The 12,713-nt window shown below is 44.7% G+C and overlaps 1 protein-coding gene across 19 annotated transcripts in view; it reads right to left on the bottom strand.

Annotated features, from left to right (window-relative positions):
• st3gal2 (ST3 beta-galactoside alpha-2,3-sialyltransferase 2) overlaps positions 1-12,713 on the bottom strand; it is a 448,231-nt gene that overhangs the window by 121,037 nt on the left and 314,481 nt on the right. The gene's annotated exons all lie outside the window — the stretch shown is intronic.

Genomic DNA, 12,713 nt, shown 5'->3' with positions numbered 1-12,713 from the left:
CCAGATGCAGCCTCACCAAGGCTAGGTACACCTTCAACATCACCTCCTTTGATTTATCAGTCACACCCCTCCCCAAACAACCCAACGTTTTTCTTACTTTCTTTACCATCTGTAATCATTCAACAGTTTTAATGACCCAATCTTTTTTCTGTTCGGTTACCTCAAGTACATTACTATTTAATAGTATTCCATATTCTTGCTCATTCTACCTAATCTCATGACTTAACACTTATCATGTGGAACTGCATTTGCCATCTCTCTGTTTATTGATCTGGCCTGTCCAAATCCCTTTGGATTATCATACATCTACCACAGGAGATCACAAAAGCAGAGAAATGTCATCTCAGCCTTTGTGACATTTGGAAACATGCAGTATAAAACCTGTACAAACGCACTAAACCCACATAGCTGGCAATCCACATAACTGGTGGTGGTTGGGGGGGGGGGGTGCGGTGGTGGGGTGGGGGAGAAAGGGACAATATTGTCCACAATGATCACCTTTTTACAACAGTATCCTCTGTCTCTTTCAAAAGGATACTGAAAAAAGATGGAAACTGATGGTTCTGTACATCATTTAAAAATGTACAAGCAACATTAACTCACTCCTTGGTGTACTCTATATGATCTTGTGAAGATTACACCAATTATTGATTGCCCCTTCTAATATTTCCAGTCTGAATTTCACCATGTGCTTATGCAAAAATATTAAAGACACAACAGCTATCTGTTCTAAAGGTCTCCTCAAGTCAGGGAAAAAAACCCCCGACCCAAACCCGACAGAACCACATTGGACCTGAGCCCGACCCGGCTCGAGCCCTTCCATTTCTTCACGACCCACGCCCGACCCGACCCGACCCGACCTGAGTATAGTGCACTCACTGTACTTACCACTTTTTGAAGGAAGCTACAGCATGAGCGTGATGACATCATACAGCCGCTCACTGCGCAGACTCAGAGTCTCCCTCCTTAACGTCCCGGACTCCCAGCTCATGTAGGCTTCTCAACCTTTGACACTTACTAAACTCAACTTCCCTTTTCCTCCCAGCAGAGCAAACGTTAATACTGTGTGTCCCCGACCCGGAACCAGCCCAACCCGAGCTGAGCCCGAAAGCCGGACCCGGAAGACCAACCTGACCCGAACCAGACACATATCGTCGGGTCCGTCGGGTTCAGGTCAGGTAGCAGGCCTTTAATCTGTTCAGTCCTTTCACACCTTTTAAGAGTTATTGGTGCATGCAATAAATTGTCGTTGCTAAAGATTAAGTATTGCGATAGGTTAACAATTTCACCTCAGGGATCCAAGTTAGAATCCAGCCCAGAGTGAGGAAGGAAAAATTCCTCTCTGCTGGCTGCTAGGCTCCCACATGAAAGGAGGACTTTTAACTCAGTAGTTTCAAATTTGGATTCTCACTCAGAAAGATCACAAAGATAGTTAATGCAGAAGTGGAAATGTTGGTACAGAGGGGGGATTCTTCTGAGGCATATTGTTGGGAAACTGCAGAGTTTTGCTCAACATCTAATTATTCTACACCAGCCCTTGCAGTGCAAAATGCTCAACCTTGATGAATGAACTGTGGAAGGCCTCCTTTGCTCACATTCCTGACATCGAAGAGCAGAACGTTCATCAAAAAGAAAACATACTCACCGATATTTAAACAGTGGGGTGGAGGGGGGGTCTATCATGACCCCTCTTAAAAAGACGATCATAAAAACATCTAGGATTAACTTCATTCTCCTTACTCTTATCATGGTTTAGAAACTTTATTCAGTAAGTAGATGAGCCATACAGACCAGTAAGGTACCAGCTTTGATTCTCAGTAGATGCTGAATCCTATGTTCCTATTAAGGAGCATCCTAAAGGAGGAACAAGAGGTAGAGAGGTGGAGAAATGTAGGGTGAGAATTCCAGAGCTTAGGGCCTTGGCAGCTGAAGGCATGGCCACCAATAGTGGAGTGATTAAAATCGAGGATGCACAAGAGCCAGAATTCGAGGAAAGCAGAAACCTCAAAAAGCTTTAGGGCTGGAGGAGATTACAGAGATGGGGAGGGTCGAGGCCATCGAGGGATTTGAAGACAAGGATGAGAATTTTAAAAACAAGGCATTGCTTAACCAGGAGCCAATGTAGGTCAGCAAACACAGGGGTGGTGGGTGAACTGGACTTGGTACAAGTTAGGACATGGGCAGCAGAGTTTTGGATGAGCACAAGATTATGGAGGATAGAACATGAGAGGCCGGTGAGGAATGTGTTGGAATAGTCAAATCTAAAGGTAAACAAAGGCTTCGATAAGGGTTTCAGCAGCCGATGTACTGAGGCACTATCCAATGATCCTTGCTGGAAGTGCAGGTTTGTGGATATTGGGTGAGGTCATAATCAGACTTGGCTGTGACTTCTCCAATGAGATGCTGATATTCATTTTTAAGGCTCCAACATGAAGGGCACTCAATGCCAATGCAACCATTCACAGAGTCAACAACTTCAGGAGAGGAGAAATGTTGGCAAGAGAAAAAAAAATCCTTTCATGTCCTTTGTTTCTGTATTTATTTTTCAATATTTTTCTTTGAATAATGCGCTTCTAACATAATGGGGGTTGGGTTGAGGGGGAGGGCTGTTGGTAGCAGTTACTTAGAAGGCAACTGAATTCAGATGGTTTGGTGGAAAGTGCTCCATAGTTGATATCTACACAGTAGCAATTATTCAACACGTGTGAGTGTTTTACAACATTCAACAAGTACAAATTTTGCATTTTCTTCCATTCTTTTCCTCTCCATTTACAAGATATTTCTCTTCCTAATTTGAGCTCACGATTTCATTGTGTCTTTTGGCTTTGGACAAAATATCTCTCTTCTTTCCCCTTCATCATAAAAGGTTGAATCTATCATATCCCCCCTTACTCTGCTTTCTCTAATGAGAATAGGTTTAATTTCCTCCTTCCCCAACTGTTTGGACCTGCATCTGTCTGTTATACATTATTAGCACAGGAAAATTTTGTACTGATTTCTCACATACTGCTTTGATTTTTTTTTTGATCCACACAAATGGAACCAATTTAGTTGAGACAACCCACACACAAGGCACTGTTAGAAGAACATAGCTGTCTTAATTGGTCTCCTGCTGATCGAATGCTGGTTTCCTGTTCAAATGTGAGCCAGCTCTGCCTTGCAGAGTTTTTAAAATAACTGAACTAGATTCCAATTTCCTGTACACACAATATTACAATGTGAACAGGGGACAGTGTGTGCACACAAGAGAAAGCCCACTTCCCTACCAGATGAGACACTGCTAGACACTGCTTGTTTAATGTATGATAAGTGTATTCAAGGGTTAGCAGAGGGGATGGAAATTGGTCTGGGATACTCTTAGTGCAATAAAAATATACTCATTAGCAAATCAATATACAGAAACAATATATTACTAGTCGACCTCCAATGGTGCTGCTCCTGGATTTTTTTTTAGAAGTATATTCACTATGTATTGCTATTTGGATATATATCCTACTGTTCCATTGATTGTCATTGTATTACATCTATATAGATCACAGTGGCGCAGTGGTTAGCACCGCAGCCTCACAGCTCCAGGGACCTGGGTTCGATTCTGGGTACTGCCTGTGCGGAATTTGCAAGTTCTCCCTGTGTCTGCGTGGGTTTTCGCCGGGTGCTCCGGTTACGTCCCACATCCAAAAGACTTGCAGGTGATAGGTAAATTGGCCGTTGTAAATTGCCCCTAGTGTAGGGAGGTGATAGGGAATATGGGATTACTGTAGGGTTAGTATAAATGGGTGGTTGATGGTTGGCACAGACTCGGTGGGCCGAAGGGCCTGTTTCAGTGCTGTATCTCCAAATTAAAAGAATTAAAAATTAATTAAGTTGTAGCGCTGAATTTTATGAGCCCTCTGGCGTCGGGGGTCGTGGCGGAGGACCCGGAAAATTCTTCCCGGAGAAGCCTCCCACGTCCTCCGACGCCGAGAAGGCCCCGCCGCATTTTACTGGCGGGGCCTTCATTTAAAATGCAACTCATATTACAATTAAAGAATAATTATCTACCTCGTAGCGATGGCCATCCCACGGCGATATTCCAGCTGCCGGCTGGAACTCCCATGCCTTTGGAACTCCGTTTTGAGTTCCGAGGCGTGACACTGGCGGGGAGGGGGGGAGGAGTGAAAATTTCAGGGCAGTGGCAGGGTTGGGGTTGGGGGGCATGTGGGGAAAACCGCTGCGATTGGGTGTGGGGATTGTGGGAAGGGGTTGAGGGTCAAAGGTGCTGAAGTTGGGGGGGGGAGGCGGTGAAAGTTTGTAATTTAAAAAATTGGTTTTCCGGGAGGATTTGTGGCGTGCTCATAAAATTCAGTCCATAGAGTCATTTACAGCTCAGAAGGAGGCCATTCGGCCCATTGAGTCCATGCAGGTTCTCCACAGAGATATCGAGTCAGTCCCACTCCCTGGCTCCATCCCTGGCTCTATTCCTGGCTCCATCCCTGTAACTCTGCAAGTCCACTTCCTTCAAGTGCCCATCCAATTTTCCTCCAAAACCATTGATCACCTCCACCACCCTTTGACCCCTTTCACGCCACAGGTCTGCGAGGCCATTTTTAAAAATTCAATGTTTGTAGTTTTATGTCTTCTCGAAAAACAAGTGAAATGGGAATTAAATTAGCACTGTCATAACAAAATGAAAAATAAAAGAACATGCATTTATATTATGCCTTTCACAACCTCAGGACATCCCAGAGAGCTTCACAGGCAATTAAGCATTTTTGAAGTATCGTTACTGTTACAATGTCGGAAATGTGCAGCAAATCTGAGCACACCAAGATCCCACAACAACAAAATGATTGTGACCAGCTAATGTTTCTTAATGATGTTGGCTGAGGGACAAATACTGCTCAGGGCATTGTGGAGAACTCCCCACTCCTCCTCGAAACAGTGATGAGAGGGTAGATGGGGCCCCAGCCTAACACTTCATCTTAAAGTTGGCACCTCCAACAGTGCAACACCCCCTCCAGCAGTGCACTGAGCACATCAGGTCCAATTATGTGCCCAAGGTCCTGAGTGGAACTTGAACCCACAACCCCCCTGACTCAGAGGTTAGAGTCCTCTCCACTGAGCCATTAGTTGACAGCTCAAAATGGTGAACGAAAGGGACTTATAGCCTTGGGGAGGATCCTGCCAGATATAGAAAACAGGATTGAAAGGGTACTGTGTTAAAACAGTGAAAGTGGAATTTAGGACTTATGTTTGGAATTCTTTACAGATGGAATGATCCCTCTGGATTGGAAAGTTGCACATGTCACTCCACTTTTTAAGAAGGGTGAAAGGGGGAACCAAGGAAATTACAGACCAGTTAGCCTGACATCTGTGGTGGGCAAGTTGCTGGAGTCAATAATCAAGCATAGGGTGACTGAACACTTAGAAAAATTTCAGTTAATCAGGGACAGCCAGCATGGATTCATGACGGGAAGGTCATGCCTGACAAATTTCATTGAATTTTTTGAAGAGGTGACTAAGGTAGTGGACAGGGGAATGTCTATGAATGTTATTTATATGGACTTCCAGAAGGCATTTGATAAAGTCCCACATAAGAGGCTGTTAACTAAGGCAGAAGCCCATGGAGTTGAGGGCATATTATTGACATGGTTAGGAAGTTGGTTAAGTGGTAGGCGACAGAGAGTGGGGATAACGGGTAAGCACTCCGATTGGCAGAATGTGACGAGTGGTGTCCCGCAGGGATCTGTGATGGGGCCTCAATTATTCACATTATTCATTAACGACTTGGATGATGGCATAGTAAGTCATATATCCAAATTTGCTGATGATACAAAGTTAGGTGGCACTGTAGACAGTCTAGATGATAGCATAAAATTGCAAAGAGATATTGACAGACTAGGTGAGTGGGCAAAACTGTGGCAGATGGATTTCAATGCGGGCACGTGTGAGATTATCCATTTTGGACCAAAAAAGGATAGAGCAGGGTACTTTCTAAATGGGAAGAGGTTAAGTACAGTGGATGTCCAAAAGGACTTGGGGGTTCAGGTGCATAGATCTTTAAAATGCCACGAGCAAGTGCAGAAAATAATCAAAAAGGCTAATGGAATGCTAGCCTTTATATTTGGAGGATTGGTGTATAAAGACACAGAGGTTATGCTGCAGCTGTACAAAACCCTGGTTAGACCCCACTTGGAGTACTGTGAGCAGTTCTGGGCACCACACCTTAGGACAGATATATTGGCCTTGGAGGGAGTGCAACGTAGGTTTACAAGAATGATACCTGGACTACAGGGTTAAGTTACGAGGAGAGATTACACAAATTAGGCCTATTTTCACTTGAATTTAGAAGGTTAAGGGGTGATCTGATTGAAGTCTTCAAGATATTAACAGGAAAAGACAGGCTAGATAAAGATAAACTATTTCCACTGGTTGGAGATTCTAAAACTAGGGGGCATAGTCTAAAAATTAGGACCAGACTGTTCAGGAGAGATGTTCGGAATCACTTCTTCACGCAAAGGGTGATAGAGGTTTGGAACTCTCTCCCACAAACAGCAGTTGAAGCTGGAACAGTTGTTAACTTTAAATCTGAGATAGATAGATTTTTGTTAAGCAAAGATATTAAGGGATATGGGCCAAAGGCAGGTATATGGAGTTAGGCCGTGGATCAGCCATGGCGGGACAGGCTCGAGGGGCTGAATGGCCTACTCCTGTTCCTATCTTCCTATGTTCCTATGAATGGGTTCTGGGTTGGGTGATGGAGGGGAAAAACCCTGGAGCAGGAGTGCTCCCCTCAGCTCCACAGTACTACTGTGAGACGATGCCTGTCTGTACTTGATCCTCCTTAGCAGTAGAAGATACATGACAATGGGGAGAATGTTGGGGAACTGCTATTAGTTTAGGTTTGCTCTAGCAAAGAGCCACACAAGACACAATGGGCTGAATGACCTCCTTCTGTACTGTTTCATGATTCGATGCACCTTCCTGAGAGCTGGCACAATATGTGGTGCGCAATGGAACTGCACAATAACACGGTATCTCTATTAATTTTATAATAGATATGAATAAGGAGGAACCCTCCCATTTTATTCTACATATGACCTTGTAACACATTTATGAGGGAAATTAATCAGAAAAGTGACCTGAGCTACTTCATGATATCACTTTAATAGTGATACTTATTAGATACAAGGGATTGATGAGCAGGGTTTATTAAGAAGTGATGACAGATGGGATTATTCTGCCACATTGTTGCCATGGAACAATCATATTGCCTAAAAGGACTGAAGGCTGGTTATTGTGGAAATGGTCTTACTGCTCCCAGAGACCAATGCATGACCGTATAAAGAAAAACCCACCAAATCCCTACCCTGTCTCCATTCAGCCTGATTTTACTGCAGTTGGCCCAGAGCCGGTTATGGAACTATCAGATTGATGACATGCTTATGAACTGCAAATGAACTTGTGAGAAACTGGCATGACTAGAAGATTCCCATTGTTACTGATGAGGCATTCTCTTGGGCATAGACACTGTTCCTACTTGTCATAATGGGCCATAATTTGCTGTAGCAGGACATATAACAGTGTCTGCTGTAAGTTAGACTTGCCCTTACAAATTCAGACTTTTGAATTTTTTAAATGCGGCAAGTTGCTGAAAGGGCAATCTGATACCGCGACAGTGAGGGTAACAGGGCGTCTGAGACCTGAATGAACAGGGCAATCAACTGTCTATCTCCCTAACCAATCAAATTGAAGGAATGTGAAATTAGCAGCACAAGGACTGATAATCAGAGTGGTGAATTCAATGTCAAATCAGGTACAGAAAGTGAAATAAAGAGACAGAAAGATTAGATTAAGATAGAGAGAAAAAGGGATAGGAAAAGTTTAAAAAAATTTCATTTTTAAAATTTCCAACACTAATTAAAACCCGAAAGAATAAGGCTCCACACTTGTAATAGTTACTTTTCAGTTCCTGAGTTGTTGTTTGGCAATAATTAACACTTATCACATTGTTAAAAGGGTACTTAGACTGAAATGGATAAGACTTATCTCATTGTGGCAAGTATAGTTCGTATTTATTACACAAATGCAGCAACCTCATGACCTTCAATGCATTTTTGTGGTGAGACTAACAGCAGAATGGTGTTTTCATAAAGCTAATAATGGAGTGGTGCATCTTGGACAGCAACTTTTGGCTTTCTAAATTAAGCCGTGCATCTTCCCCTTGCCTGAAGTTGCTGTACGATTGACACATAAAGAACAGAGAGTGCCATTAGCCTCTGTTGAAATCTCAAGTGATCATTACTGGACATTGAGATTCCTGGAAAGTAACAAATGGAAAAATCACAAAATTACAATTGGCCAATAAGGTTTCTCACAGTAACATAGGGCTGGATTTTACCTTAGGTGGACGGGGAGTTGCCACTGACGTAAAGGTCGGTAGCGAACCCGCTTCCGCCTAGCCTGGGGATCCGTCCCGTATTTTACAGGTCCCTGGGCTTTAATTGTCCCGAAGCAGCACTTCCACCCACTTGAGGGAGGATGTCCCGCCTCAGTGAGCTGCTGGCCGATCAGCGGGCCGGCAGCTCTTAGTCCCAGCAGCGCCACCGGGAGTGCTGGCCACTGCTGGGACTGCAGCCCAGCTGACGCCATGGAGCCTGGAGATGGGGTAAATTGGGCTTGCTTGACCAGGGGGATCGGTCCTACCCTGGTGAGGCTGGAGCGGTTGTTTGGGAGGGGCATCTTGTGTCCTGGGGGTGGGTTGGGAGGTGGGGGCAGCCCTCTATCGGGCACCCTATGCTCAACTGGCCATGACCCCCCTCGGGGCATGGAAAGGCCAGCAGCTATCGCTGGGCAGCTTTTCACGTCCCCAGCACACCCGCTTGCCATGGGTAAAATACCCATGGAGGCGGGCGAGGGCCCTTAAGTGGCCGTTAAATGGCCACTTAAGGGCCTTGATTGGCCTTGGGCGGGTGGGCTGTTTCCTCCCCCCTGCCCGACCTCTGTAAAGTTGACTGGAAGCGGGAGCGGGGCGGGTAGGCCTCCCAGAGCCTCCTGCTCAATTTTACGCCGCCCCTATGCCACCATCTGACCCGCAGGGTGGGGGGGCATAAAATTCAACTCATAGTAATGTTTTGGGCAAGGAAGGATCATTCGTTTATCTTGGCTACTCTCAAATTTCTATCTTCCCAATAGGAATTCAGTTCTTTTTAAACCCTTGAATCTCTGTCTTAGCTCTATCACCAAGATTGCCTATTTCCACTGGCGTAAGATCGCCCATCCTGTCTCAGCCCATCTGCTGCTGAAACCCTTATTCATGCCTTTGTTACCTCTAGACTTGACAATTCCAATGTTCTCCTCTCCCATCTTCCACCCTGTATAAGCCTGTGCTTATCCAAAACTCTGCTGCCTGTATCTTAACTCACGCCGAGTCCCATTCACCCATCACTCCTGTTTTCACTGACCTACATTGGTTCTCGGTCTGACAACACCACAATTTTAAAATTCTCCTCCTTGTTTACAAATCTTTCCATGGCCTCCCTCCTCCCTGTCTCTGTGATTTCCTTCAGGGCCATAACCCTCCAAGATAGCTGCACTCTTCGAATGCTGGCATCTTGCGCATCCTTGACTTTAGTTGCTCCACCATTGGCGTCCATGCTTTCAGCTACCTAGGCATTCAGCTCTGGAATCCCCTCCCTAAACTTCTCCACCTCTCTATCTCACTCTCCTTCCTTATGATGTTCCTTAAAACCTACCTCTTTGACTAAGGTTTTGCTCATCTGTCCTGATAGCTCCTTCTGCACTTGGAGGCTTGTGAGTCTTCGGAATTCTGCACTCCAGTGGCCTGTGAATGCTCAGTCTATGAGTAGATTCAAGACTGAGAGTGATAGGGTTTTTTGGGCACTGAGAAAATCAAGGGAGATGGAGATAGGGCAGGAAAGTGGAGCTGGAGTGAAGTTTAACCAAGATCTTATTGAATGACGGAGCAGGCTTGAAGCACTGTGTGGTCTACTCCTGCCTCTGTTTCTTATTTTTTTATGTTTGGCTCAGTGTTAAATTTTGACTGATAACACTCTTAGGAAGTGCTTTGGGCTGCTTTGCAAAATTAAAGGTGCTATATAAATGCAAGTTGTTGTTGTTGTTTCACGCTCTCACTGGTAACCCGTTCCACAATTCTATCACCCGCTTACTAGAAACATGAACTGCTGGTCTTCTGCCAAAGTAATGCTAGCCGAGGCTAAAAGACCCCTGTGAAAATAATACTGGTAATATTGGGCCTCCGGGAATATCTAAATTGAATTGTAAAGGCCAGAACATCCAACTGCCCCTTATTACTCAAATGGTGAGCTGGGAAAGGACTTCCCCAAGTCAGGAATCTCCATTCCTAACCCACAGTAGGGACCCAGCATTTTGTGTGGTGCCTGATATGGCCAGTGATGTGGCATGAGATGTAATGGCCTCCAGCAGGATGTATAAGGGTCCCATCAGTCAGTTGAAGTAGTCTGGATCCCAAGAAACAAAAGGAATGTTTTTGCAGTACTGAAGATGTGCTGCACTGTCAGAGATGCAGTCTTTCGGATGAGACGTTAAGCTAAGGACCTGTTTGCCCTCTCAGTTGGACATAAAAGAACCCGCGGCATTATTCGAAGAAGAGCAGGGGAGTTCTCTCTCAACCAACACTTAAAAACTGATCAACTGGTTATTTATTTCATGGCTGTTTGTGGGAACTTACTGTGCACAAATTGGTTGCAGCATTTCCTGCAGTAAAACAGTGACTACACTTCATTGGTTGTGAAGCTTTGGGACATCCCGTGATTGTGAAAGGCACCATATAAATGCAACTTATTTCATTTTTCTTTCTTTCATGGGTGTATTTTTGCAGTATGAACAATCACTCCTCATAAGTCATATGTTCAGGAACCCGCCTCACAGCCCTATTCTGGATTCCCTTCAATAATGCTACACCTTTCCAGTAATATGGAGACCGAAACTGAACATAGTTGTCCAGGTGTAGTTCATCAAGGTCAAATAAAACTTCAATATTGCCACCATAGATTTATAAATAAAGAGTGCAGTCACGATGTTGGGGGTTTACTACAGGCCTCCCAACAGCCAGTGGGAGGTAGAGGAGCAGATATGTAGACAGATTTTGGAAAGATGTATAGGTAACCGGGTTGTGGTGGTGGGTGATTTTAACTTCCCCTATATTGACTGGGACTCACTTAGTGCTAGGGGCTTGGATGGGGCAGAATTTGTAAGGAGCATCCAGGAGGGCTTCTTGAAACAATACGTAGATAGTCCAACTAGGGATGGGGCCGTACTGGACCTGGTATTGGGGAATGAGCCCGGCCAGGTGGTCGAAGTTTCAGTAGGGGAGCATTTCGGGAACAGTGACCATAATTCCATAAGTTTTAAGGTACTTGTGGATAAGGATAAGAGTAGTCCTCGGGTGAAGGTGCTAAATTGGGGGAAGGCTAATTATAACAATATTAGGCAGGAACTGAAGAATTTAGATTGGGGTGGCTGTTTGAGGGTAAATCAACATCTGACATGTGGGAGTCTTTCAAATGTCAGTTGATTAGAATCCAGGACCAGCATGTTCCTGTGAGGAAGAAGGATAAGTTTGGCAAGTTTCAGGAACCTTGGATAACGTGGGATATTGTGAGCCTCATCAAAAAGAAAAAGGAAGCATTCGGAAGGGCTGGAAAGCTGGGAACAGACGAATCCCTTGAGGAATATAAAGACAGTAGGAAGGAACTTAAGCAAGGAGTCAGGAGGGCTAAAAGGGGTTATGAGAAGTCATTGGCAAACAGGAATAAGGGAAATCCCAAGGCTTTTTATACATATATAAAGAGCAAGAGGGTAACCAGGGAAAGGGTTGGCCCACTCAAGGACAGAGAAGGGAATCTATGTGTGGAGCCAGAGGAAATGGGCGAGGTGCTAAATGAGTACTTTGCATCAGTATTCACCAAGGAGAAGGACTTGATGGATGATGAGCCTAGGGAAGTGAGTGTGGATAGTCTCAGTCATCTCATTATCAAAAAGGAGGAGGTGTTGGGTGTCATGCAAAGCATTAAGGTAGATAAGTCCCCAGGGCCTGATGGGATCTACCCTAGAATACTGAGGGAGGCAAGGGAAGAAATAGCTGGGGCCTTGACAGAAATCTTTGCATCCTCATTGGCTACAGGTGAGGTCCCAGAGGACTGGAGAATAGCCAATGTTGTTCCTTTGTTTAAGAAGGGTAGCAGGATAATCCAGGAAATTATAGGCCGGTGAGTCTTACGTCAGTGGTAGGGAAATTATTAGAGAGGATTCTTCGGGACAGGATTTACTCCCATTTGGAAACAAATGAACTTATTAGAGAGAGGCAGCATGGTTTTGTGAAGGGGAGGTCGTGTCTCACTAATTTGATTGAGTTTTTTGAGGAAGTGACAAAGATGATTGATGAAGGAAGGACAGTGGATGTTGTCTATATGGACTTCAGTAAAGCCTTTGACAAGATCCCTCATGGCAGACTGATACAAAAGGTGAAGTCACACGGGATCAGAGGTGAGCTGGCAAGATGGATACAGAATGGGCTCGGTCATAGAAGACAGAGGGTAGCAGTGGAAGGGTGCTTTTCTGAATGGAGGGATGTGACTAGTGGTGTTCTGCAGGGATCAGTGCTGGGACCTCTGCTGTTTTTAGTATATATAAGTGATTTGGAGGAAAATGTAGCTGGTCTGATTAGTAAG

Source organism: Heterodontus francisci, chromosome 17 (assembly GCF_036365525.1).
Source record: "Heterodontus francisci isolate sHetFra1 chromosome 17, sHetFra1.hap1, whole genome shotgun sequence".
Classification (NCBI taxonomy): domain Eukaryota; kingdom Metazoa; phylum Chordata; class Chondrichthyes; order Heterodontiformes; family Heterodontidae; genus Heterodontus; species Heterodontus francisci.
Note: the sequence above shows the minus strand (reverse complement) of the source record. Positions and strands in the feature narration are given on the sequence as shown.